Here is a 27,235-nt window from a genome sequence, read left to right as displayed (position 1 = left end):
TTTAAATGTTTCGTAGTATTGCTTTGTGTAGATGGGCATGATTAAGTAGTTTTTTGTAAACTTCTAATTAACTTATTTGGTGAGGTTTTGTATGGTTATGTGTCAGACGTAGGGAAAGCTAATTTAGTAGATACATTGATTCCATGGTAGAAGTTTGCATCTTATACTTAACTTTATTATGATCTGTTTCATGTTATGAATCATCTTTCTGTAGACTACAGACTTTCAACATGTCTAAGATTGGGAGTTACCAAAGAATAAAAGATTATTTTAAAATACTGTACTGTAAGTGTGATATCATATATTACATTAATATTATCAGAGGTAAGGATCGAGTGAACTCCAGTCAAAATGGTGAAACAAATTAGCACATAGTCTTGTGGAATATTCAGAACTTTAATGTAATAAACAGTTGACAGAAGATGACTGAATTAGTTTTATCTTGGAAAGCAGACATACCTTCTTACTTCAAGAGATAAACTTCTTGAAATCTCTGGGAAGGTTTTTTTTCTTTCTTAAAAAATGAATCTTTGCTTTACAAAGGTTCATTGATTGAGAAACTTTTTTTGGCTCTTCTGGGTTGCTATTTAAATGTAATTTGAACTGCCATCATTAACTTAATAAATCAAGATTTTCTTTAAGGTCTCCCAGTATGTATGACTGTACCATTGACTGACAAAGAGGAATTTTGACAAAGTCCAATTCTGGATATTTTAGAGAGAGAAGGCTGCTAAAATCTCCAAGGCAGTTCCCAGGATAGGAATACCTGACTCATGCCTGATGCTGCCAGCAACCTCTGCAGCTTCATTCCAGAAATGCAGGAGCACACTTGTTTTTTCCATAGAAATAAAGTTTTGGTGTTTAGGTTCCCAGGCTAACCTTAAACATCATACTAAACTATGACATAGGAAAATAAAAGTGCCATTTGTTCTTTTGTCTACAAAGTCAAGTGAGATTTCAAATAATAGAATCATAAAATATTAGCAGTGTATCACATCTCGGAGCTACTGTCTGAAGAGACCATGTGACTTAGTGGGGCTTGATCAAGCACCTGAATTTCTTGATAGTACCCAGTCTGTTTTCTGGCAGGTCCTGAACTCTTGTATAGTTGTTAGATATGTAAATCCAGAGGATGCAATTTTCTCTTTTGTTCAAACAATTGGGTATTTAAATTATGCCCTAGAACCAGAAGATCTTTTCCTCAACATCTCGTTTTATTGTTGGAGAGATGTCTATGAACTCCCTTAAAACTATGCAGATTTTAGAGGGGTGGGAATAGCTCAGTAGTAGAGTGCATGCTTAGCACGCACAGGGTCCTGGATTCAATCTCCCGTACCTTCATTAAAATAAAAAAAAAACTAAGCAAATTTTGGATGTTCTGTCCCTATATCTTTCCTCAGAGTCGAATGGATTTTTAAATCTTGCCAAAAGATTAAGAATCACTGTCCTGCCTCCTTAAACACTCTGTTGTAATCTCAGTAGGTGACCCAGTTACCTATTCCATAGAGAAAATAGAAATCTTACCCATGAATTCTTTCAAATTTCCTTGAGGCCTTTCAAAGCAAAAATGAAAAACCAAACCCCACAGCTACCATCTTTAGAGTACTCAGTGTGTATCAAAATTACTGAATCTTCTGAATAACCCTGTGAGAATTCTGTTCTCCCCAGGTTAGATGAGAAAATGGAAATTTGGAGAAGTAAACAAACTTGCCTATGATTATATGGCTGTGATAGGAATAGCCAGAATTCAGATGCATGCAGTCTTGACTGTGGAGCCAGACATTGCTTCAAATATACTTTAGTCATTGCTCTTCCCTCTTGTCACTGAAGAAGCTATACTTTTCCCTTTGTCAAACTAACTTTTGCTTTTCATCCTATTCTTTCTTTCTACCAGCTCCTTGCTTACTAGTAATTGTCCCTGATCTCCTAGTTCTAGTCTCTTCTCAGACTCCCTTCAGCATCCAAACTGATCCAAGACTTCCCCTGATCCTAATAAAAAGCCCCAAAACTTTTAAACTCTCCTCCCCAACTAAAGCTAATTCCTTCCTCTTCTTTATCCCTCCCATCTCTGGCATTTCAGTGCTAAAATTCTTGACAGAATAGCCTATTCACTGTGGGACTGATCAATAAGGCAGTAAGATCACCGATGATTACTTAATTGCCAAATTCAATGGATACCTTAGTTTTTATTTAACTTTTGTAACAGTTAATGTGATTATTACTCACTTCCCTTAGCTTCTGATAAACTCTCCTTCCCCGTATCTAGTATTTCCTATCTTTATTAGAACACTTTTCAAACTAGTGTTATTGATGAATACAAACAAAGTTACAAAATAATGCACACTTGGATTAAAACTGACAGCACGGGGTAGGGAGGGTAGGGTATAGCTCAGTGCTAGAGTGCATGCTTAGCATGCACAAGGTCCTGGGTTCAATCTCCAGTACCTCCATTAAAAATAAATAAACAAATCTAATCCCCCTCCCCCCCAGAATTGACAGCACAAATGGTCCACATAAATTAATAAACATAAATAATCAAAATATAGTATCACAAACATAATATTAGGAAAATTACTTAAAAACAAAATATATTAAGGTGACACATTCATCGTCATTTTCCTGTAAAGTAACAAACACTTAAAGAATATTATTTTAGCAAAAAGGATCCTCATCAGGTGCTGCCTTAGATGTGTTACTCTATATTGTTCCCATTATAGTATAATGCAAAAATTTGTTTCAAACATGGGCATTGCAGCAAAAGAGAATACAAAAAGCGTATTTTGCAATATTCATGCAGTTAGTCTGTTACCAACATTATTAATTGTCTCATGGACAGATAGTTCACTTAATTTAAAAAAAGTTGTCTGTGCTTTGCTCATGTTTATTCAAAAATAATCTGATTTAGGGACCTTAAGAATCAAAAGACTTTCACTGACTGATGACTGGATAAAGATGTGTGTGTATGTACACACATAGACACAGACAGACACAGACATACACATACATGACAGAATACTACTCAGCCATAAAAAATAATAAAATAATGCCATTTGTAGCAACATGGATGGATCTGAAGATCATAATCTTGAAGATTGTCATTCTAAGTGAAGTAACCCAAAAAGAGAAAGAAAAATACCATATGATATTGCTTATATGTGGAATCTGAAAAAAAAATGGGCACAAATGAACTTATTTACAAAACAGAAACAGATTCACAAACATAGAGAACAGACTCATGGTTACCAGAGGGTAATGGGGATTGGAAATGAAAATTGGGAGTTTGAAATTTGCACCTCTTGGGGAGTGATGGAAATGTTAGGTATCTTGATTGTGGTGGTGGTTTCATAGGTATATACCACTATCAGAATTCATCAGATTGTACATCTGAAATATGGATAGTTTGCTGTACAGAAATTATACCACAGTAAAGTTGTTCTTAAAATTTGAAAAATATCGAAGAACTTCGCTTTTCATTTAAAACATGTATTTTAGCTATAAGTCTGTTGGGAATGCACTAGTATATTAGAAATATTTAGCACATAATAAGCTTTGATTAAATAACTTCTCAAATATATATTGAATTATGATAAGAAACAGGATAGATCATTGAAGTCAAATAGATAATACCCATGGTTAAATGCTGTTTGTGTATCAGAGTATGGCTATAATTTGCTTTGTGGTGTGTAAGCTTTTTTGAGGCAAATTATTGCTTTAAAATTGTGGAAATATGTAGTATTTCTTTAAAATATGTACTAAAATAGATAAAATTTAGGATAAAAATAGTACTATATTTTTCTAATACTTATTAGTATCATGAGAAATACTACTATAATTGAAACAGTTCTGATTGTACTTTCTCAGAATTATTTTTCTAGTCTTTGTACTTTTCCTTATACAGAGAATGTCTTCTCACCCAACCTCCTCCTTCTTCTGAATTCTTTATTCATCCTTGAGATCCAACAGAAACTGATTCTCTGTGAAGCATACCCCAGGCATGCAGACAGTAGGGTTCTGCTATAGAACTATTTCTTAGTATGTAGACATGATTGATTATTACCCTCTTTAGACTGAGCTCTCCTGGGCAAAGTCCGTGTCTTATTTGTTATGTTTCCAGCACCTTATGCATATTAGGCATTCAGTTTTTGCCAGCAACATTTAGCACATGCCAAGAGCAAATGGTAGGGTAGAAAAAAATGGTAGGATTTTGGACCAACATATTTACTGAGTGTATCCTAACCCTATGGCCTTAGGCAAGTTACTTCACTGATTTTCTTTGTCTTGGCTTCCTTATCTATAGAATGGTGATAGTGCCCCCACTCTGGGGGGGATGAGTAGAAAGAAAATATGGACCACGTAGAAGATAGTTTTTAATATTACCACTGTGGCTTAGCTGCCCAGTAATGTTGACCCATGGAACTGGTAGAATCTTGAAATCTTAGGTGTTACTGCTAAGTGTCAGTTTAGCATTCCACTTCATTGCTGCCGCAACCGGAAAAGAAAAGAAAAGAAAAGAGGAAAAAACAAACACCCTGATGTTGTAAAAGTAATGTTTTACAATATTCCTAAATGGAAAAAGGGACTGAATTCCAAGTTTTTTCTTCAGCACTCTTCAAACTATTGTTTTTGTCTGTTTAGTTTTTTAGTGGGGGGAGGCAATTAGGTTTGTTTTTATTTTATTTATTCATTTAATGGAGGTACTAAGGATTGAACCTAGGATCTCAGGCATGCTAAGCATGCATTCTACTACTGAGCTATACTCTCCCCCCCAGACTATTGTTACCTTAATATTTTTCCAATACTTGTGATATTTTTATAAGCCTTTAAGTAAAAACAATTCTCTTAACATTATCTTATAATAGAAATATCTACTGTTGCCCTTTGAACATGTCCCTCCATCACTTGTAGAGCATCATCCAATATATGTGCTAGCACTTATTTGCCAACTTTTTAAGGATGTGTATCAGATAAAAAATTTGAAATCAAAGTTGAATTTTACAGAAGCCACAATGATATCAGTTTGAAAATAGGGTTCTTAAAATAATAGTATATTAATGACAGTGAGTGATTTTCTTTGATTAAATGTCCTCTTATTTATACTATCCATATTAGTTTCATAGTGCTGCTGTAATAAATTACCAAAAACAAAGTGGCTTATAACAATAAGTCTATTATTTCACAATTCTGGAGTTAAAAGTCCAGCAGGGCCATACTCCCTCTGGAGATATATGGGAGAGTCCTTCCTTGCCTCTTCCAGCTTCTGGTAACAGCATTCCTCGATTTCCTTAGTTTGTGGCCTTATCACTTCACTTTTTGTCTTCGTATTCATACTATCTTCTGTGTGTGTATGTCTTTTATCTCTTATAAGGACACTTGCTTTTATATTTAGCACCCACCCAGGTACTCCAGGATGATCTTATCTCAAGGTCCTTAATTTAATTATATTTATATTTACAAAGATTCTTTTTCCAAATAAGATAACATTTATAGGTCCCAGAAATTAAGATGTGCCACATATCATTTTGAGGACTGTTAAACCCAATATACCATCTAATCCCCAAGTTCTAATAAAGTGACTGCTGTAATTGCCTGTGGGATTTTATGATTTTGTTTTTTAATTTTCTAAAATTTTGAAACAGTCTCAAACCTACAGGACAGTTGCAAATACAAAACTTAGAACATCCTTTTCTTTAACCATTTCAGAGTAGGTTGTCAGTATAACTCATGAACCCCAAATACTTTAACGTGTATTTCTTCCAAACATGGGCATTCTGCTACATAATCACAATATCAAAATTAGGCAATTCCCATTGAGATATTACTGTCATCTAATTCTCAGATCCCAGTTAAGTTTTGCCAGTTGTTCCAATAATGTCCTTTATAGGAAAGGATCCAGTCCAATTATTCATTGCATTTAGTTATCTATCTTTAGTCTCCTTCAGTTCCTCAGTCTTTTCTTTGCTTCATGACCTTGATCCTTTTTTTTAATTAAAATATAGTTAATTTATGGCTTTGACACTTTTAAAGATTACAGTACAGTTATTTTGCAGAATGTCCCTCAGTATGGGTTTTTCGGTTATTTCACAGTGATTAGATTTAGGTCATACATCTTTGGTAGGAATGTCACAGAAGCAATGCTGTGTCCATCTCTGTGTCCTATCAAGTAGTGCATGATTTTGGTTGGATTCTTTTCATTACATCCTGTCAGGTGGTATGCAGTTTCTTTTTTTTTTTTAATTGAAGTATAGTTGATTTACAATGTTGTGTTAGTTTCTGGTGTATAACATAGTGATTCAGTTATATATACACACACACACACACACACATATACTTCATATTTTTTTCCATTATCAGTTATTATATACAAGCTTTGAATATAGTTCCCTGTGCTGTATTTCATAGTAGGACCTTACTGTTTATCTGTCCATATATAGTATTTGTATCTGCTGATCTCAAACTCCTAATTTATTCCCCGCACCTTTCCCCTTTGGTAACCATAAGTTTGTTTTCTGTCTGTGAGTCTGTTTTTGTTTTGTAAATAATTTCATTTGTGTCATGTTTTTAGATTCCATGTATAAGTAATATACGATATTTGTCTTTCTCAGTCTTAGTTTGCTTAGTATGATAATCTCTGGGTCTATCCATGTTGTTATACATGGCATTATTTCATTGTTTTTTGTGGCTGAATAGTATTCCTGTGTGTGTGTGTGTGTGTGTCTGTGTGTGTGTGTGTCCCCACAACTTCTTTATCCAGTCATCTGCTAATGGACGTTTAGGTTGCTTCCATGTCTGCAATTTCAGTTTGACCCATTACTGAGAATTTTTACTTCTGTCACTTGATTAAGGTAATAGCTGTGAGGGTTTCCTACAATAGAGTTGCTCTTTTCCCCTTCATAATGAATAAGTAATTTGTTGGGAGACACTTTGAAAATATGTACTTATCCTGTTTGTATTACATATCTATTGCTGCATAAGAAAATACCCTAAAACTTAGCTGCTTAAAACAATAAACTTTATCACATAGTTTTGAAGATCAGGAATCTGAGAATGACTTAGAGTAGGGGTAGTTCTGGCTCAGGATCTCTTTTGAGGTTACAGCAAAGCTGTGGCTGGGGGCTGCAGTTCTCTGAAGGCTAGAGGATCCCCTTCAAGTTCATTCCCATGATTGCTGGCAGATCTCAGTTCTTCGTGGGTTGTTGGACTAAGGGACTTATTTCCTCCCCATGTGGGTCTCTATATAGGGCTACCTGAGTGTGCTTTAGACATAGCAACTGGCTTCCCTCAGAGTGATCTGAGAGATAGAGCAACCAAATTAAAGTCCATAGTATCTTATAATCTAATCTCAGAAGTGACATACCATCACTTCTGCCGTACTCTTTTGGCCTCACAGACTAACTACCCCTTGTACAATGTGGGAAAGAGGACTACACAAGGGTGAGAGTACTAGAATTCAAGGTTCATTGGGAGCCAAGTTGGAGTCTGGGTACCACACTGTTACTCAAAAATTTTGATTTATTTTAAAATTTGTATTTGTATGGACTTATGATTTCCTGTTTTATTCATGTGAGTTATAGTAGTTTATTATTATTCATTTTAATTTTCAAATTGTCCCCGACATGCTTTTTCCCCCAGGATTTGAGCTCTTCTTTAAGTTCTGGCACAAAAAAGTGTTTCCTGCTTTTTCTTCTACTTTCCCTGCTCTAGCCCTGTAATCACCTATTTTTCCAAGGTTCTTTTGTGTTTTTTAGTGGTAAATGGTATTTAGAAACCAAGATCTGGATGCTAGGTATGCTTATTGCTCTAAGAGTCTCAGTCTTTCCAGGCTTTCTCAGTATAACCAGTGGTAGCTAGGGAATATGTGTATGTATAGATACGTACACGTACATACGTATATTTACTTTTCTCTATGTATCAAAAATCATGAGTTCACACTCTAATTTCAGTCCACTACCATAGGGTTTACTCTGTATTTCTTCTTTCAGTATTGATACTCTTTTTTGACAGCGAAAGTTCTCTGTTAATATATTTACTCATTTGATCAGATCTCCTGTGTATATAATCAACTTCTCATTGCTGTGGCACATCTGCATAGATATCATTCTTTGCTCTCCTCTCCCTTGGAGTGCCCTTCTTAACTCTGTCCTGACTTGGACATTTGTTTTGAATCATGCCCATCCCCATGTGGATATCCTTACCATTTTTAAAAACAAATTGAAATACAGGACTTACTTGACATAAATATTTAGATGAAAGCTACTTAATATAATAGTGCAAGCTGTTACTTAAAACCAGTATAGGAAGTTCAGTCTAGTGATTGTGAGTGACCACGTAGTACTTTTCCCAGTTAGGGAATGTGGCATTTTCTTTAGCACATCTTGGGAAAATACTAAAACCATACTCTTAAGTTTAATGCTGTTATTATTCTGAGACAATTTTGATAATTCTAGTAACCTGTAGAAACTAGTCTCCATTCTTAGAAATAATTGGAAACAACCACAATCAAAAGACCTGAAACTTATCTTTTATTATGAAATACTTTATGTATAGAGAAAGTTTTAGACACTGATATGACCAGCACCTAGGTATTTACTACCTGGCTTAAGATTCAGACCTACCTAGTTTAGCTTTAGTGTTAAAGTTTAGTAAGGAGCCGTGGCTTGTCTTCATAATTTAAGAGCTTGGCATCTTTGCATGTTTAGAAATATTCATGTTTTGATAGGGGTACATTGTTGTAAGTGATGGGGAATTACTTGTGAAACCTCCCCTACTTTACTTACTGTGTCAAGGCGATAATATATTAGCACTGAATTTAGTAGAAGGCCAGATTCTGGTCTGTTGAAAGGTTATTTGTACTTTAAGCATTATGTTTCACTTTTGTTGATTAGAAGTACTGAAATCCACTTTGAAGTTATTGAGCTTACCTGGAGAATATCATACATGTTTGTGAGCTCTTTTTAAAATTGTGAATTGCCATGATACTTATATCTATTTCAAAGTTAATATGAAACCATTTCATACATGTTTAAAACACTGATTATAAATTGGTTTAAAATAAAAATTTGAATTCCTTTCAAAAAAGAAATAGTTATACCTTTTATTTTCATCACTATAGGACAGATCTCTAATAAATAAAATTTTGTTTAACTTACAGTAGCAATCCCAAAGCATGCTTATGCAGTAATTTTTTTAGTCTTATTTTAGTTCCTCTATTGTTGAACCTATAACTTCATGTAGAAATTAAATTGTATGAGGTCACATGCAATATTAATACAAGGTTAAGAAGATTGTTCAGAATTTGGAGGAAGAGCTTAAAGCTAACAGCGTATTGGCATTTGGATTGTAAACATGACTTGATCTAATCTCAAAAGCTGGGGTAAGACCACCAGTATGGATGGCACTCTTCTTTTATAGTCAGTATTTTTATTATCTTCTAGCTTCCAGTATTGCTGTTAAGTCCCAAACTATTCTGATCCTATATATGTGACCAGTTTCCTTTCTGGAAGCTTATAGGTATTCTTTGTCCCCAGTTTTGTGAAATTTCATGATGGATTTGATGATGTAGGTTAGTTTTCATTTACTTTGCTCAAAATTCAGTTGGTTTTTTCAAGCCAGAAGTTCACATCTTGAAGTTTTGAGAAATTGTCTTGAATCCTTTTGTTCATGGTTTCATTAATTTCATTATCTCTGCTTTCCCTTTATTGAAACTGTTATTAGATGTTGGACTTCCTGAGCTGGTCCCTGGTTGTTGTCCCCCTGCCCCTTTTCTACCTATATGGATTTACTTATTCTGGACATTTCATATAAATAGAATCATACAATACATGGCCTTTTGTGTCTGACTTCTTTTTGTTTAGGCATGGTGTTTTCAGGGTTTATCCAAGTTGTAGTATGTATCAGCACTTAATTCCTTTTTATGGCTGAATAATACTCCATTGTATGAATATATCATTTTCTTTTTCCGTTCATTGGTTGATGGGCATTTGGTTGTTTCCATTTTTTATCTGTCAAGAAGAATACTGCTATGAACATTTATTTTCAATTTTTTGTGTGAACATATGTTTTCATTCCTCTCGGATATATTCCTAGGAGTGGAATTGCTGAGTCATGTGGTAATTTTTGTTTACCTTTTTCAAAACCATCAGACAGTTTTCCAAACTGACTACACTGTTTTATGTTCCCACCAGGAATGTATGAGGTTTCCTAGTTTCTCCACATACTCACCAACACTTGTTATTTTATTATACTTCTCCTAGTAGGTGACAAGTGAGATATTATTGTGGTTCTGATTTAATTTCTCTAATGACTGATGTTGAACATCTCCACATGCGCATTGACCATATGTATATTCTCTTTGGAGAAATGTGTATTTGCCCATTTTCAAATTGGGTTGTGTTTTTATTGTTGAGCTATAAGAATTCTTTTATATTTTGGATAACAAACTGTTATCATATATGTGATTGCAAAATTTTTCTCCCATTTTGTAGGTTTGCCTTTTCTCTTTTTTTATGTATGTATTAAAGTTTTAAATTTTGATGGAGTCCAGTTTGTCTGATTTTTCTTTTGTTGCTTGTGTTTTGTGTGTCATATCTAAGAAACCATTACTAATCCAAGGATGCACAGATTTACACTTAAGTTTCCTTTTAAGAGTTTTATAGTTTCAACTCTTAAATTTAGGTCTTTGATCTATTTTTTTACCCACTTCTTTTATTGTTGTAAAATACATATAACAAAATTGGCCATTTTAAAATACACAGTTCAGTGGTATTAAGTACATTCATATTGTGCAACCGTTGGTACCGTCCATCTCCAGAACTCAAAACTGAAAAGTCCATAACCCATTAAACAATGACTCCTCACCTTTCTCCCTAGCCGTTAAACCACTATTGTACTTTCTGTCTCTGTTTTTTTTTTTGTTTTTATTTTTGTTTTGTTTTTGTTTTTGTTTTTTTAGTAAGTTTTTTTAGGGGGGAGTTGTGATTTTACTTATTTAATGGAGGTATTGGGGATTGAACCCAGGACCTCGTGCATGCTAAGCATGCCCTTTACCACTGAGCTATACCCTCCCTCCCTCCCTTCTCTGCCTCTGGTTTTGACTAGGTTCCTTATATAAGTAGAATCATAACAGTATTTATCTTTTTGTGACTGATTTATTTCACCGAGCATAGTGTCCTCAAGGTTCATCCATTTTGTCAGAATTTTCTTCCTTTTGAAGGCTGTTTACTGTTCCATTTTGTGTATATACCATATTTGCTTATCCATTCATCAGCTGTTGGACACTTAGATTGTTTACACACTTTAGCTATCCTGAATAATTCTGCTATCAGCATAGGTGTATCTTTCAAGACTCTGCTTTCAGTTATTTGGGGTGTATACCTAGAAGTAGAATTGCTAGCTCATAGTAATTTTATTTTTAATTTTTGAGGACTTGCCATAGTGTTTTCCATAGTTGGCTATACCATTTTACATTTCTCCTACCAGTGCACAAGGGTTCTAATTTCTCCACATCCTCATCAGGACTTACTATTTTCTGGCTTTTTTGTTTGTTTGTTTTTGGATAGTAACTATCCTGATGGGACTGAGATGATGGGCTTTGATCTATTTAAAGTTAATTTTTGTGTATGATGTAAGATGGGAGTCTGAATTCATCTTTTGCATGTGAATATACAGTTGTCCAAGCATCATTTGTTGAAAAGATTATTTTTTTCCACATTGAATTGTTTTGGCAACAGTCTCAAAAACCAATTGGCCAGTTTTATAAATGGAAAGTAACCTTTAAAAATTGTATAAAATTTAAAAATCTTTAAAAAATTTCATTTTGTAGTTGTTTAACATTGTTTACGTTAAATGAAGAATATGCTTTGGCCACATCTGTGGTCCATCAGGTTGTCAGAATGGAAAAGTAAAAGCTTGGACCATTGATTCAGTGTTTTGTTTTCTGAGAAAAAATAAAACAAAACAGTTGGCCATAGACGTATAGATTTATTTCTGGACTCTCAATTCTGTTCTGTTGATCTATATATCTGTTCTTATGTCAGTATCATACTGTTGAAAACTGTAGCTTTGTATTGAGTTTTGAAATCACAAAGTGTGAATCCTTCAACTTTTTCTTTCCCAAGATTGTTTTGACTTCTGGGGTTCCTTACATTCCCATATGAATTTTAGGTTATGTTTGTCATTCCTGTTTTTGTTTTTGGGGTTTTTTTTAAAGGCAGTTAGAATTTTGATGGAGATTGTATGGAATCTGTATTTCTTTTCTATTTCCTATCTTTGTCTTTTTATCTACTTTTTGAAAGAGTTTCTCATTCTCAGAGTGTTTGCTTACTTGTTTAAGAATTTTGTTCTTGTTTCGTAGATGCAAAAGCTTCTCTGAGGTTTAAGGATATTCATGATAGCTTTTCTTTTGTTTTGACCTTTTCTTCTTCCTGCATGGTCTTTTTTCTCCACATTGTTTTTGGTCTTTATCTTTCATATTGAAGATGGCCAATTCCTTCATTGTCAGTTGTTTATCCTTATTTTAGAGTAGGCCATTAAAAAGCTGATTAAAGGGTATGAGCAAATGGGGGTGAGGTTTGGCAACTGTGGAAGCCAGCTTACGGTTTGCTGTCAGGGCTATTTCTCTGGATGAACCACTAATGTCAGTGAATTGTATAGCTCTTTATCTTGTGCAGATTTTCTAGAGAAGGGTCTTTTAATCTCCTGCCTGGTACTGGCCAGTGTTCCAATGTTCTCAGAAGCACTTGGAACAAAGTGTGTATGTAAATGTTCACTTAACCTTCCTAGTTTGCGTACATCATCCATGCCATTGACTGTGGTTTAGTGTCTCTTAGTCTTGAACCTTCTGTTTTATCCTCTCCAGAGAACAAACCTCTGGCCTAGTTTGCTTGGGTGGAGCGAACATTCACTGGAAGTCAAAGAATTGATCTAGATATCACTTCTAGTTTTAAGCTTTAATGTTTTATCTTTATTAGTTTTGAGATTTATATCCATAAACAACACGTATTATTTTGAATGTTTTCAAAATTCACATAGATGTTATACAAATGTATACATTTTAAATAACATGCCTTTTCAATGAATACAGATATACCAACCAATATATGTTAAAATTTATTACCCTTATACTAGACATTTGTTCCCAAGGTTTTGCTACTACAGATACTGAAGCATCAACATCCCCATACATGTCTCTTGGTGCACATAGGTGAGAATTTCTCTTTATAGTCAGTAGAATTGTTTGGTTATAAAACATGGACCTTTTTATTTTTGTGAGATAATGCCAAAAGTTTTAGACACCCAACTACAGGATATGAGAGTTTCTAACTAACTTTTTTCTTTAGAAATTTTCATTGTTATGAATATAATGTGCTATATAAAAATGCGTAAAACAGATGTCTAATAAACTTCAGTGAAATTTTCAAACATCAAAACACTTGAGTGTTCTGTAACAAATTTCATGTACCCCATCACCCAACATTTTGTGTTAATTCTCTACTACCTTTTCCATCCTTACTGTATTATTTTGAAACCAATCCCAAATATCATTTTATCTGTAAATAATTAAGACTGTATTACTGAGAGATAATGTAGTGGTTCTTACTTTGGGGTGGATTTGCCCACCAGGTGACATTTGACATTGTAAATATTTTTAGTTGTCACTGCTGGGAGGCTACTGGTTGCTACTGGCATCTAGTAGGTAGAGGCTAGGGAACTACTGAACATCCTACAATGCATAGGACAGCCCCCAACAACAAAGAATTATCCCGCCCCAAATGTCAATTATTTATTGGATTGAGAAGCCCTGAGACAAAGACTCTTAAAAAGTCACAATACAGTATAATTATCATATCTAAAAATATGAGTAAGTTCTTGGTATCAAATGTTCAGTCATTTAAATTTTTTTCTCTTTCAGATGAAGTTTTCTTCTTTATATTTGATTTGTTTGAATCTACATAGTATAAACAAAGTCAACTAATTGCATTTGGTTGACATCTTTTAAGTCTTTTTTATTATGTAGTTATCCCTTTTTTTCTTATACTTTATGTTGGATGAAATGGGTCCCAAGTCCTGTTTGGTGTCCTACATTTTCTAGATAATACTGATTGTATACTCATCTCCTTAATCAGATTTGCAAGCAGGCCTCCTGTTTTCAGTCCTACTTCCAGGAGTTGCTTGTGTTATCACCTTCTGAGCCTTTGTAAATTTGGTTCCTTCTTGAGTTTTTCTCATGAATTAAGATTCACCTTCTTGGGACTGCTAAATCACTATCACTCATCAGTCTGCTTTCAGCTACAAAAATGTTGTTGCTGTTGTCCCCTTTCCTGTTCTTTGTTATTTGTGAGTTTAAGCCTTGAAAAAAAACTGATGACTCTTATTTTAGTAGAATTTTGGGAGAGAGTAAATTACGTGTTCAATCTGTCACTTTGCTTGGAAGTCTGATATACTTTCAGTGATTCTTCCTATATATATTTCAAAACACATGCTGTTGTATTGTATGAAAATTTATATTTCTAGGAATTGTAACTCTAAAAGAACAGGTACTTTAAAGGTCGTAAAATACAGATCCCCTGTGGATCTTATTATCTTTGCATAATTAGAGTATTGGACATGTACATAGTTTTTAAATAGTTCATGATTTTCTCCTAGATCAATATGTAACCTTTAAAAATGACTGCAGTCTTAAATTTAGCTAAGGTGATGAGCTTATTGTCTACTGTATTTGAGGTTTTAGGTAAATATACCTGCTAAGATTACATACCGTGGTGTTGTAAAGGACCCTAGGATATCAAATCTGAAAGGATTTGGATCACTTGAAATAAATTCCTTTTATCATGACTTCCCCCTCTTAACAGTATTTTTACTTTTGGACCGGTAGCTTTCAATAACAGAGTAATTTTTTTGGTTTTTTATTTTTTGTTTATTTGGTTTTTGTTTTGTTTTGTTTAATTATTTAGCAGAATTAGACATTTGTTATTGTTTTGCTGAGAATCTGCCGTGGTGACAGTTGGAAGGATCTATTATTGAGTCCTGCTGTCTTTAGAGACTATATAATGGTATTTATCCGTTAGCTTTGCTATATAACAGACTACTACAAAACTTTAAACAACAGTGATTTATTACTTCTCCGGATCATCTGGATTGACTATGAAGTTTTGCTTCTTGTGTTATCAGCCAGGGTTATTCCTGTGGCTGTATCAGCTGGCATCAGGGTTAGAAGGTCCAAGAAGACCTCCTCTCCTCCATGTCTGGGGCCTTGATGCTAACTATTAGCTGGAATGTACACGCTTGCCCCCCAAATGGCCTTTCCAGCAAGATAACCTGGACCTTCTATGTGGTGGCCCAGAGCTCTGAAAGAGCAAGAAGGAAAGATGTCAGGCCTCTAAAAACTAGATTTGCTTTATTTTATTTTTTTCAGTCAAGCAAAGTGCAAGGCCAGCCTGGATTCAAGGGGAAGGGAAATAGACTACTTCTTGATGAAAGGAGTGGTATGTTCTTACAGGGAGGGGAGAAATTATTGGCAGCCATGTTTGGAGATTATTTACTGCAGGGGAGATTGTAGTAAGCATTGTCTTAATAACGTGTTTACTTCTTGGATGAGGTTATGTGTAATCAATTTAATTCTGTAGTAGAATTTTGCTTCTTTAGATTTGTTAAAAACAATTTTAATGGTTGGGTAATACTAACTTAACATTTTTTCCAAATGTTAATTCAGAAAAGTTTTTCTGAGGATTTGTTTGGCCTATCAATAGGAGGAAGGAGGAATGGAAGAGTAGAGGGGAAGGGAAAGGCTTTGGGGGTGTGAAACCTAAAAATGTGGTTGTTTTTAGAAGTATAGCTAGTTACTTGGGGCCTGGTCTTTTCCTGTCAAAATAACTTTCCAAGTTGCTTTGTTTATTCATTTTTTCTTTTTTCTCCTCAACTTTATTGAGATATAATTGACATATAGCATTGTGTAAATTTAAGTTATACAGTATTGATTTGATACACTTACATATTGCAGAATGATTACCACCATAGTGTTGGCTAACACCTCCATCGTGTCCCATAAGTATTCTCTTTTTTTGTGGTGGAAACATTTTGAGATCTACTCTCTCAGCAAGTTTTAAGTATGTAATACAGTGTTAATAACTATAATCACCATGTTGTACATTAGCTGCTCAGAACTTACTCATCTAATGCTGGAAATTTGCATTCTGACCAACATCACCACCCCCGCCCCTTTGCTTTGTTTAGCCTAGTGCTGGGAGATTAAGGAAAAGAAATTAAAAGATAGGATGTAAATGTTCCAAAAAACCATACATTCACTGGGATTAAACTGTTTCTTTCTTGTAGCATTAAAATGTAATTACTGGGCTCTTTGAGTTTTTACCTTTTATTTTTTAACTTTCTCCTATAAGACTTTAAAAGCCTGAAGATCAGGGAGGTGGCTCTCTTCTTGGTTGCCTGTCTGTTCTGAAAAGTATTGGATAAAATTGAGTCATAGAAAGAAAGAATTTTATACTATGGGTCTTGCTCTTATTGAGACTCTCACATAGCTCATGGTCTTGATAACATACATGAGGCTAACTAGCCTATGCTTTTTTTTCTTTAAACTTGATTCAGAATGTTTTCATACTTTTCCTATTATCATACCAAAGAACAGTTTCTCTGCTTGCCACCTCCTCTTTGTTAATCTCAAAAGTGCTCTCAAAATCGTCAAGTAGCACCACTATAATGATTATATGGGTTAAACATTCCCTGTGGGTTAATTGGTCAGATCTGCCATATTAAAACTGCTTAGGAGCTTGCTTTGTTCCTAATATCAGGAAGTATAAAATGTTTTTGAAACATACAATACTCAGTACCAAACCTTTCTCCAGCCTAACTATGGACTTGAATTTTTTGTCTGGCCTTCCCCCAACCCTTGCTGCAAATAAAATGGAAATCCTTTTAGAGTGTGAATTTCATCATAGGAAAATTGAATCTCTTCATTTGTCTTGCTTTTATGGTACTCTAATATCTTTCCCCAAGACAATAGTAAATGTTTCTATTACTGTGTAGAAGATGCTTAATTATATGGCATCTCAAGTGATTTCAATGTGGACAAAGAGCTCCTATCTCTAAGCTTACATAAAGTGAACTTTGAAAAGACGTTTCTTCAGATGTGCCCATTCACACTTTTAATACTGTTTAGTGTCTTGTTTTGGAGGTTGAACTGTTCCAGGGAGATGTAAAAATCTTTCCTATCAGTTGGTGTTTTGAATAGTTGTTCTAAAATATAATCCCAGGCTTGTGAAATGGTTCTGGCCTTTTTTTTTTTTCACTTGAATTATATTTTCTGTGCTTTGATTCATCACATGAGACAGCTTTGCAAGTATATCACATAGTAAAATTTAACAGCTTACTTGACTATTGGTCACCCATCTTACAGAGATTGTCAGCCTGTAGGAAGACTGATTTAACTATGGACAGATTCATTATTTTGAACCCCTTAGGATAGTTTTGGAGAACCTGCAAAACAGAAACTGACTGTGCTTTGAAAGGGTGAAGAGTAAAGTCTATGAGAAGTATTATTTTTAAGTTTCAAGGATATATAGTTCTAGGTGAACAGTTTTTATATATTTTAAAATAGAGTACCAAAACTTAACCATACGCTACTGAAGTAAAAATAGTATGTATGGGTTTTGTAGGGGATAGGGGCATAGTTTTACAGGGTATAATGGGAAATAAGATATCATTTTTTATCTCTTTTTGAGGTCTACATTGTCCTGCCACTTTAAGTAGCACAGAAGCACACCAAGATAATGATATTATCATTCATTTATGTCCCCATCTTCTCAAGCTTGGGAACTATAGTACATGGTGAGTAGTGCTGTAGGAGAGTTCTTTAGGTTTCTAGTTTGCTATGTAGTTGTTAACTGAGGTGGAATCAGCTGGTGTACATCCTGATTATTCAAATACCAGGAAGGGAGCTCTTTTCTTAGCATTCAGTATTTTCTTCAGAGCTTTGTGAGTAGTGGAATCTTCTGGCATAGATGCCCCACCATCTGTCTATTAGCACATTGACTCTTCCTATCTACCTGGCTATGTGCTACCTTCATTTTGGAAACAGTGTTGAGGAACATTGACCATGACTTCAGTAATTGAAAGGAGAGGTAATTTTAGATCCTGACAGAGACCCTGTGTGGAGTCTAATTTGCCCTGGCAACTTAGCTACCATTGATCATCAGCACCAGGAGTTGTTAGGAAGGAACAGCTGTTTGACTGTTTTGCTTTTGGTACCCATGTGTACCTCCCTAATATTTTTGTTCCCAGTCTTCTAGAAAAGTGATTTTCTTATACTAACTCCATTACTGAGTCGTCTGCTTTGGCAAAATTCTAAACTTGTTCTTTGTTAGATATATGATCCCATGGCTGCAGTATCAGAATATTACTGCCTTTCCAAGTGCCTTAATTCATTGACTCTAAGATGCTGTCAATTGAAAGATATGCTATGAAGAAAGAAAAGCCGTTTCCAGTTAAGCTGGCATGCTATTGATTGTAATATGCAGTTTGATTTCAGGTATATTAAAATATTATTTTACAATCAATGGAAGATGGTGTTATCTTTCTCTAGGTACTTAAAATTAGTCTGTAATTGAACTATCTGTTCTTCAGCAGATGTTTACTGGGCACTCCCCATGGACCAGGGACTGTGCTGGAGGTCAGGTCCCTATTTGTCATTGGGTCAAGAGACATTAAATAATCACACATACAATATAAACCATGCTGAGGTGGTAAGGCAACTTCCATTTTCCCATCATAGTACTTAACAGGAAATAGAATGGAAATGGGAGAGAAGGGCTTCTTGGAAACCTGTCTCTAAGGACAACACTTAAGAGAAGCCTAAATCTGCATGGGGGCAGAGGGATGTATACTGTTTGAGTCTTGGACTGGTTGAAATTTCAAAATGAATTAATTAAGAAAAAAAGTTTTGAAATGAGTAAATGGTAGTTCATATAGGTAAAATAAGGTCTAAGAAAGATTCTTGACCTTCAATAATGAACAAAGAATATTGTTTTTAATTAGAACATGTCCATCAAAGTGGTTGCTACTGAAGTGCTTCAAGAAACAACTTGTTTCTGATATTATCTGGTCTCACCCCAAAATACTTACTCCATTCAAGTTTAGTAATTAAATCTTAATATACTCTGTCAGTATAGACTTACTTTCTCCTTCCTGACACTAAAGGTGATTAGGCTGAATTAGACTGGACTTCCCCTTGGAAGTTGTTTATGTGCTTTTGTTTATCATCTCATTTATAAGCGTTTGAACGCCAATTCTGCTTAATTCTGTGCTAGGCATTCATCTGCTTATTCAAACATTTGAATGTCTCTTGTGTTCCATTCTGGGGAAAGGATTAAATTATGTGATGTATCTTGTCTCTTCCTCAAGGAGTTTTAAATTAAGCATTAAAGAGGTGTAGGTAAGAGTATACAGAAGTAAACTTTTGATAGTTGTGGATTAAAAAATTGACCATGAACTATTACTATACAGTACCATATATGGTACTAGATTTGTACAGTACAGTTAATGAACAATTAGTTGCTTGGAGAAAGAAGAATGTCCCAGGGGAATAAAAAAGACTTTTTTTCATCCTGCTAAGGCAGTTAACAGTAATCCTTTTAATTGGAGGTGCTCAGTGTTGATGTGTTTTAAAATCCTTACTGTGGTATTGTGAAGATAGATAAAAGTAAACTGGGACTTTGCCTTTTTAAAGTAATTTTTAACCTCAGTTTCATAATTGGGTTAATTATGTGCATTGTCAGAATTTCATATTGATTTCTCCTTTGTGAAACTTTAAATGTGCCAAGCAAATTTGAATGCCTTAGAATGAAATTATAGTTTATTTTATGGAAATATCTTACAAATTTGAACTTAGTATATTTTTTTGAGGAACAAGAGCCCAGTTTTTAATTTAATCATTTCTTGCACTTGAAGTACTCCTCGATGACATCTTTTGCCTGAGACTCTTTGCCATAGTCCCTAACCACCGCACAACTGCAACCAACCACTTTACAGGCTTTTCCCTCTCTGTCAATTTCCCAGAGACCTACCCATTCCCCTAGTTTCTTGTTGTCATCTACCTTAATCAGGTTAATTTGGTGCTCAGCACAAAGGGCCTCCACCAACTTGACATACATAGGCTCATCACAGTTGGATGCAAGCACACAAAGATGGGCTTGGCGCTTGTCTAAATCTTTGGCAGCTTCATGAATTCCACGTGCTAGGCCATAGTGGATGAGGGCGGTCTTCAGCACCTCTTGCAGAGCATGAATTCACAAATTTTTATTTAAAACTTCTTTCATATAGTTGAGTTCTCCCACTTGCTGAATAGTGATAGACCTCATTATACTCTGACTTCCTGATTCCAACCCCCATGCCCCCTCCTCCTTGCCCCTTTATTAGAGTGTAGCCCTGGTTACATAATTAAGGTCAATAATGAGTCTAAAGAAAGAATTTCTTTAAAATTTTGTAACTTTTTGAATTCCTTAAACTTAGGGTAATCAAACTTTCCTTTATTACACAGAGTTTTAAATCATATTTACTTCATAAGTACAGTATGATACCTTGCTTAGCTTTTAGGTTGTGCTGTGAATAGTATAAGCTTTCAGTATTTAAATTTTATAGTACAGCAGATAGGATTGTATAAATGATAAATTTTGCTAGTATCATTATATAGCATACCATTTCCCTTTTAAAAGATACGTGCTTCATGGGAAAAATGTCTTTTCCTCTTTTATCTAGAAAACCTGTTTAAAGGCCAGAAACACATCAGTTATATGTTTGATCAGTATTGGAAACTATCAACATTGTCCCGCAGATAGCACTTGTAAGGATTTCCTGAAATTTGATAAAAGTAATTTTAAAAAACGGGAGGATATAGCTCAAGTGGCAGAGTGCATGCTTGGCATGCACAGGATCCTGGGTTCAGTCCCTAGTACCTCCTCTAAAAATAACTAAATAAATAAACAAATAAACAAACCTGGTTATCCCCTCCAAACAACAACAAAAATTTTTTTAATTAAAAAAATCCTTGTCTCTGAAAATTAATAGGAACATATAATCTGCCTTGGAAAGGGAATTCATGTTGTAGTATCTATATCTGAAAAGCTACTCATACATGAGCTTTCTCTTGTTATAAACATTCTCTTAAAACACTTTGAGCATAACATTATGAATGTATTTAATACCACTGAACTGTTCACTGAAAAATGGATGAGATGGATGAAGATTTTCTCCCAAGTATTTTTGTGGTTATTTTGGTTTTGTTCTATCCAGAGTAATAAAACACAGCAAAATAGAGGAAAAAAAGGATAAGATTTGGTAAACTTTGTGTTATGTGTATTTTACCACAATGAAAAAAATCAACAACACTGAAGTAATTCACAGTCCAGATTTGGGAGACAAGGTGTAGATGAGAGAAATAACTTTAGGACAGTTTTAGCCATGTTGTGTAGATTTCTCTATGTCATACTTAAAAGTCTTTTATTCTAAAACACTAATATTTCTTTGTCTGGGATAAAAAATGTTCTTGGTTCCTTCAGACTTATTTCTGACTTTACCACAGACATTTTGTAAGAATAAAACTTTGAATGAGGAATGTAGCATTGAAAGAATGGGCTAAGGAAAGAAGCAAAGCCTGGTTTTGTGTCCAAACAGTAGTGTTTTCTTTATGCTAGACTTCTTTAGAACTTTGAATATTCTTATAAGGATGTGGATTATAACATTTCCCAAACTTACTTGACCCCTAAACTTATGACCAAACCATGCTGTTTTAGTTATTTAACTTCCTTGTTTTATAGATGTGAAAGCTCTGATCTGGAGAAGTTGAATGACTTGCTTAAAGTTACCTAAGAGCAGAAAAATGAGAAAACATCAAAGGATTGTGAGACTTGGGAAAACTGAATTCTGCCTATTACCCCTGCTGATATCAGCAAGAACGTAAACAGGTTATAGAATAACCACTATAATCCTTACAGAAACTTATTTTCATTAACGTAATTACACATGAGATGGTTAGTTTCCAATATGTGCAGTGTAAAAATCTCTGTGCAGTTTTTGATAGAACCAATTATTAAAGTAAACTTAGAAAATAGCCATCTATTAAACATTGTGAAGAAAATTCCTCTGTAATAATTGAAACATCTCAGTTTAATAGTGAATAAGTTGTGTGAAACATTAACTGTAGAGTTGATGATAAAATTATAATTAAAAAAGGGTTCCCCTCAAGCACCAATACATTTTCTGATGATACCAAATAAACTCATATCCCAGATTTCTGTAGCAGATGATGATGATGATGAAAGTCATCTTGGACATTTAATGATTGTCGGCAAGAAATGTACTGCTGAAGTGGACTTAAAGAAGGATTACTGAATGGTAATGAATGAAAGTACAGAAGGAGGATAGTGTCTGTTAGGTTCATCTCCGTGTTCTCGGACGTTGGCAGATGGATTGACCTCCTGGTTAAGCATGTTCTTGGGAATAATTTTCCCTTCTCTAGGCAATGATCAGATTTGCAAGTTCCAGTGTGCTGAACAATACACATATTTTTGCCTGTGTGTATGGATTGAGGGAATAATTTTAAAAAACCTGTATACATAATAAAAGGTATGTGTGTGTGATTAAAAAGGGGTTGAGGAGACTTGTTAGTTAAGTTGAAGAAGTGTTTATCTAGAAAAATTCACGTGTATGGGAGTATTTACCAAAACATTGTAATAATGAAAAATAGGAGTTAAATGTCCATCAACTAAAGAAAGGAAATGATATGGTTTAGACGTCTAGTAGCAAAATAAGCAGCAGTAAAAAGGAATAAACTAAATCTTCATAGAAAAATATCTTAATATATTGAAGGGAAAGCAAAGTATAGAATACATACCATATGATACTTTTAAAAACAAGATAACGAGACTACATTGTTTATGGACACATAGAAAAGTATAAAAGAATGCAGGAGATTGATAAACACTAAATTCAGGATAATCTTTACTCTGGAGAGGATAAATAGAAGATTTCTTAAAGATCCAGAGTTGATACGGTGATGTTTAGATTGGGAAAAACTTGATGGTAGGTTTGTGGTGGGTATTTTGTGTACTTTTAGTTGACTTGAATTTTTTGAAGGAAGTATTGATACATGTTTCCATCAGTTTGTCTGTCTTTAAAATAGAAGGCAACATTATTAAGAGAGAAATGGAAAATATTTGAGAATAACAAGGGATTAAGTCTGTTAGTGCCAGGTGATTTGAGATTCTGTAATTTGATGTTAAAAATTATGTCTCTTTCAAACTCAAACTTAAGATAACTATGAGTTACTAATATTTCCTGAGTTTTAAGAATTTGTAATTTTAAATACTCTAGCAGTTATTTTCAAATATTAGCTTCAAGTATTATGTTGGACACATAAATTAACATTTCTTTTGCAACCATAGTAAGATAGGAGTAGGGTTGGGAGAATGCAGTACTATGGTAATGACAGACTGCTTCCCTTCACTGTGTCTTGAAAATGTGAAACATACCTTGTCCTTTTAAGTCTCACCCCTTTCTTGATATCTTCGTCTTGTGCTACCATTTTACCCTTCACTTTTCTTTCCCTTTTAGTCTTGCTGGTGGTGAGTTTTCGAACCTTGCCTTTTGTCTCTGATGCTTAATTTGTCAAACATAAAGGCAGTGAAGATTTAGTGTCCATCATGATTTTCTTGGGATGCTTATTAAAATGCATATTGTTGGACTACACTTCAGAGTTTCTGATTCAGTAGGTCTGGTTGGAGCCTGAGAATTTGCATTTCTAAGTTTTCTTGTGATAATGATGCTACTCTGCCAGGATCTCATTTTTGCGAGCTACTACTAGTCTAGCTATTATTTTTTTGCAGTTCAGACATCTTAAAGGAGGGATCAGTTTAATTTCCTGGGTAACATAGATTCTCAGACTTTCTAACTTGTACATTTCTAATATTTTTAGATTCAGACTAAAGAAGCATTATATAGTAGATCATGTATAGTAGAACACCATGTCCTTACTCTAATTACTAATAACACATTTTCATTGGATTAGATACTTTGTATCTTATTTTCTTATAAAATTGAGAATTGGTTTAGACTATCTTTTTTGACATTGAAATTATGGTATATGAGTCATAATCCCTGCTTATATCTTCTCTTATCCTGATTATTACCACCAAAGATCCTTGATTTGTATAGCAGTATTTAGAACTATTAAAACTAGGAGGCAGTTTTCTGTGAAATTAACAATAATTTCTCATTTTCCATCTTGTTCCTTTCACCTTATGCCATAGAGTAAAGATCAAAATGGTGAAACAGATCTGTGTTCTATGCTATCTATATTTTGCTTCATAATTGTTAAGACTGGGAAAAGAGGGATTTTAAAAAATTGCTAATAGTAGCATTAACTTCTACCAACTAATGGCCTAATTGAGGGCTTAAAGATACAATGAAAGGGAAATCTACATAATCCCTTGCAGGACCCCCTCCCCACAGAGTTAAGAAGTTTCCTTTCTTTTTGCTGTAGTGCTATGATACAGAAATACCTGAGGCTCAGATGTTTTAGTGCTTTGTTTTCTTTAATAGTGGTCTGTTTTAAAGAAGGGCTAATCCTTTGTAGAGTAGATATTCTGAAGGAGTAATATAAAACATTATTATTACCCCTGTGTATCTCTTCATTGTAAATCATAATCCTGAGCCAAAAAACATAGTAGTAGGAAATGTATTTAAGTTCATAGTCAAACCTTATTTGAAAATAATTAAATTAATTTGCTATAGGGTTTTGGGGCTGTTTGAATTAAGATGAGAAACACTTAGGAAAGTTACAGAGAATCAATATTATTTATAACCCTTAATCTTTGAAAATATTAGTTCTGCTATATACCTAGAAACAAAGGGAGTATACAGCATCAAAGAAAAAATTTTAACTTGAGAGCTATTTAGTAAAATGCATAGTTGCTCCCAAAATAAGACCTTTGTTTTAATATTTTTTTAGATTTCAAGAAAAGTTAGAATATAAAATCTTTTAGAAATTGAAGGTTCTCTGCCTTAACTGTCAAAGTTCCTCCTCCCTCTTTTTTTCTAAATTTAATTATATATACTTTATTTCTCTATTCCTCTTTCTACAGAAAAGATGATTTTCAATAAACAGAAAAATCCCGTGGTTTGGGGTTTTGTCCTAGCCTGTCAATCCCATAAATATGTAATTTACTATATGATATATGAGACAAATGTGAGTACTATTTCTTTTAGAATGAAAAGTCAAAGATATTAATGTATAGGTATAAAGCCACATGGTAAAACCAACTGTTAAACAAAAAGCAGCCTGATCTATATTAGGGTGCTCTGCTCAAGTGATCTTTCTAGATCAGTTCCTTTATTAAATTCTGAGATTCAACTTTAATTTTAATCTTAATTCAGAGACATCAAATTTTGTAGCTTCTGTAGTTTATTCAGTCTAATTGGATTTTCACCATTTTGATAACCCTTCAGTTGGCCACAACTTTTAATAGTTATTTTAATCCAAATTTATAGTAAGAACTGGTAATACATTTTTCAAATAGGCAATAAATACACTTGTTAAATACAAGTGTATTTAATTTAAAGTGTATTTAATTTAAAGGAATACAAACAGTTCCCATTCTCACCTCCAAGGCAAGCTTTCCTTCCTGAAGGTAAATACTGTTGACTAGTCTCTTTTGTATTCTTCAGAGATATTTTATGCATATACAAAGATGAATGGGTATATATACTTTTTTAATAAACAACTTTTAAGATACATATTATATACAGTAAAATTCAACAATTTTAAATACACAGTTTGAGTTTTAATAAATGCATACACAGTTATGCTGTCCCTACCAAATCATCGTATAGAATATTTCCATAACCCCCAGTATTTTCCTCATGTCTCTTTGTAGTCAGTCTCCTTCAACTCCCTCTAGCCCTTGAAACTGTTGATCTGCTTTCTGTTACTATAAATTTGCCTTTTCTAGAATGTCATATCAATGGAATCATAGAGTGTAGTGTTTTCATTTCTGACTTCTTTCACTTAGCATTATGCTTTTGACATTCATCTATATGAGTGCCTTGAGCCACAAAAGTGTTGAATGAGTGTAAATTGTCTGTAATCGTAAGTTTAGGTTAAGGTTTTTTAAATTATATCATACTGGCTCATGAAGTGGACTGATGGATTTTTTTTTTAACAGCTTAAATTTTTTTCCTTTCAGTTTTGTTGAGATACAGTTGATTTACAACACTGTAAGTTTACAGTGTACATCATAATGATTTGACTTACATATATCATGAAGTAATTACTATAAGTTTAGTGAACACCATCTCATATAGATACAAAATAAAAGGAAAAGAAAAATTTTTTTCTTGTGATGAGGACTCTTAGGATTTACTCCCTTAACAACTTTCATGTATAACATACAGCAGTGTTAATTATATTTATCATGTTGTACATTACATCCCTAGTACTTATTTATCTTATAAGTGGAAATTTGTGCCTTCTGTCTGCCTTCATCCAGTTCCCCCTCACCCTCCCTCTGATAACCACTAATCTGATCTCTTCTTCTGTTTGTTTTTGAAGTATAGTTCACATGCAATACTTTGTTAGCTCCTAGTGTACAACATAGTCGTTTGATATTTCTATACATTACAAAATGATCACCACCTGATCTATGTTGTATTCAGCTTAGGTAAGTCTTACCTCTTGGTGTTAAGCCTTGGTGTCAGCATGGAAGAAGGTGATTTAATTTGAAAGGAGCAAAGTATTTAAAAGGTAAATCACAAGTAAAAATCCATTTAATGAACATGGCAGAACTTCAGAATAGCTTGTTCAACTCAAATTATATTTTAACAACAACCTATTGCTATATTAGTCAAAAAAGTAGATTAACTTTTGTGTTTCACATCAAGCAAGTGTTCTTAGTTATACTGACCTGTATTACAAACATTTGGGAATGGGAACTGTACAATAGGTTTTTCCCCCTTGAAATGGACAAGGAATCTCTGTTTTAGAGAAATACAGAATACCAAAATTGAGATATGCTAGAAAGTAAATATTGTTAAATCTTTATCTCTGTATCTTGTAATAACTTTTAATGATAAAGAATATGAAAACGAATATATGTATATATATGCATGACTGGGACATTATGCTGTACACCAGAAATTGACATGTTGTAACTGACTGTACTTCAATTAAAAAAAAATC

General features: G+C 34.0%; 1 protein-coding gene across 3 annotated transcripts in view; it reads left to right on the top strand.

Moving 5' to 3' along the window:
* UBE2D2 (ubiquitin conjugating enzyme E2 D2) overlaps positions 1-27,235 on the top strand; it is a 45,817-nt gene that overhangs the window by 4,432 nt on the left and 14,150 nt on the right. The window contains exons 2-3 of one of the 3 annotated variants that reach the window (XM_072956697.1): positions 21,819-21,965; positions 26,713-26,800. The exons of 1 other annotated variant lie outside the window; for it this stretch is intronic. The gene's annotated coding sequence lies outside the window, so the exon portion shown is untranslated. The remainder of the gene's footprint in view (positions 1-21,818; positions 21,966-26,712; positions 26,801-27,235) is intronic. One more of the 3 variants, XM_072956694.1, reaches the window with a different exon arrangement.

This window comes from Vicugna pacos, chromosome 3 (genome assembly GCF_048564905.1).
Source record: "Vicugna pacos chromosome 3, VicPac4, whole genome shotgun sequence".
NCBI lineage: Eukaryota > Metazoa > Chordata > Mammalia > Artiodactyla > Camelidae > Vicugna > Vicugna pacos.
This window is presented reverse-complemented; position numbering and strand designations above follow the sequence as displayed.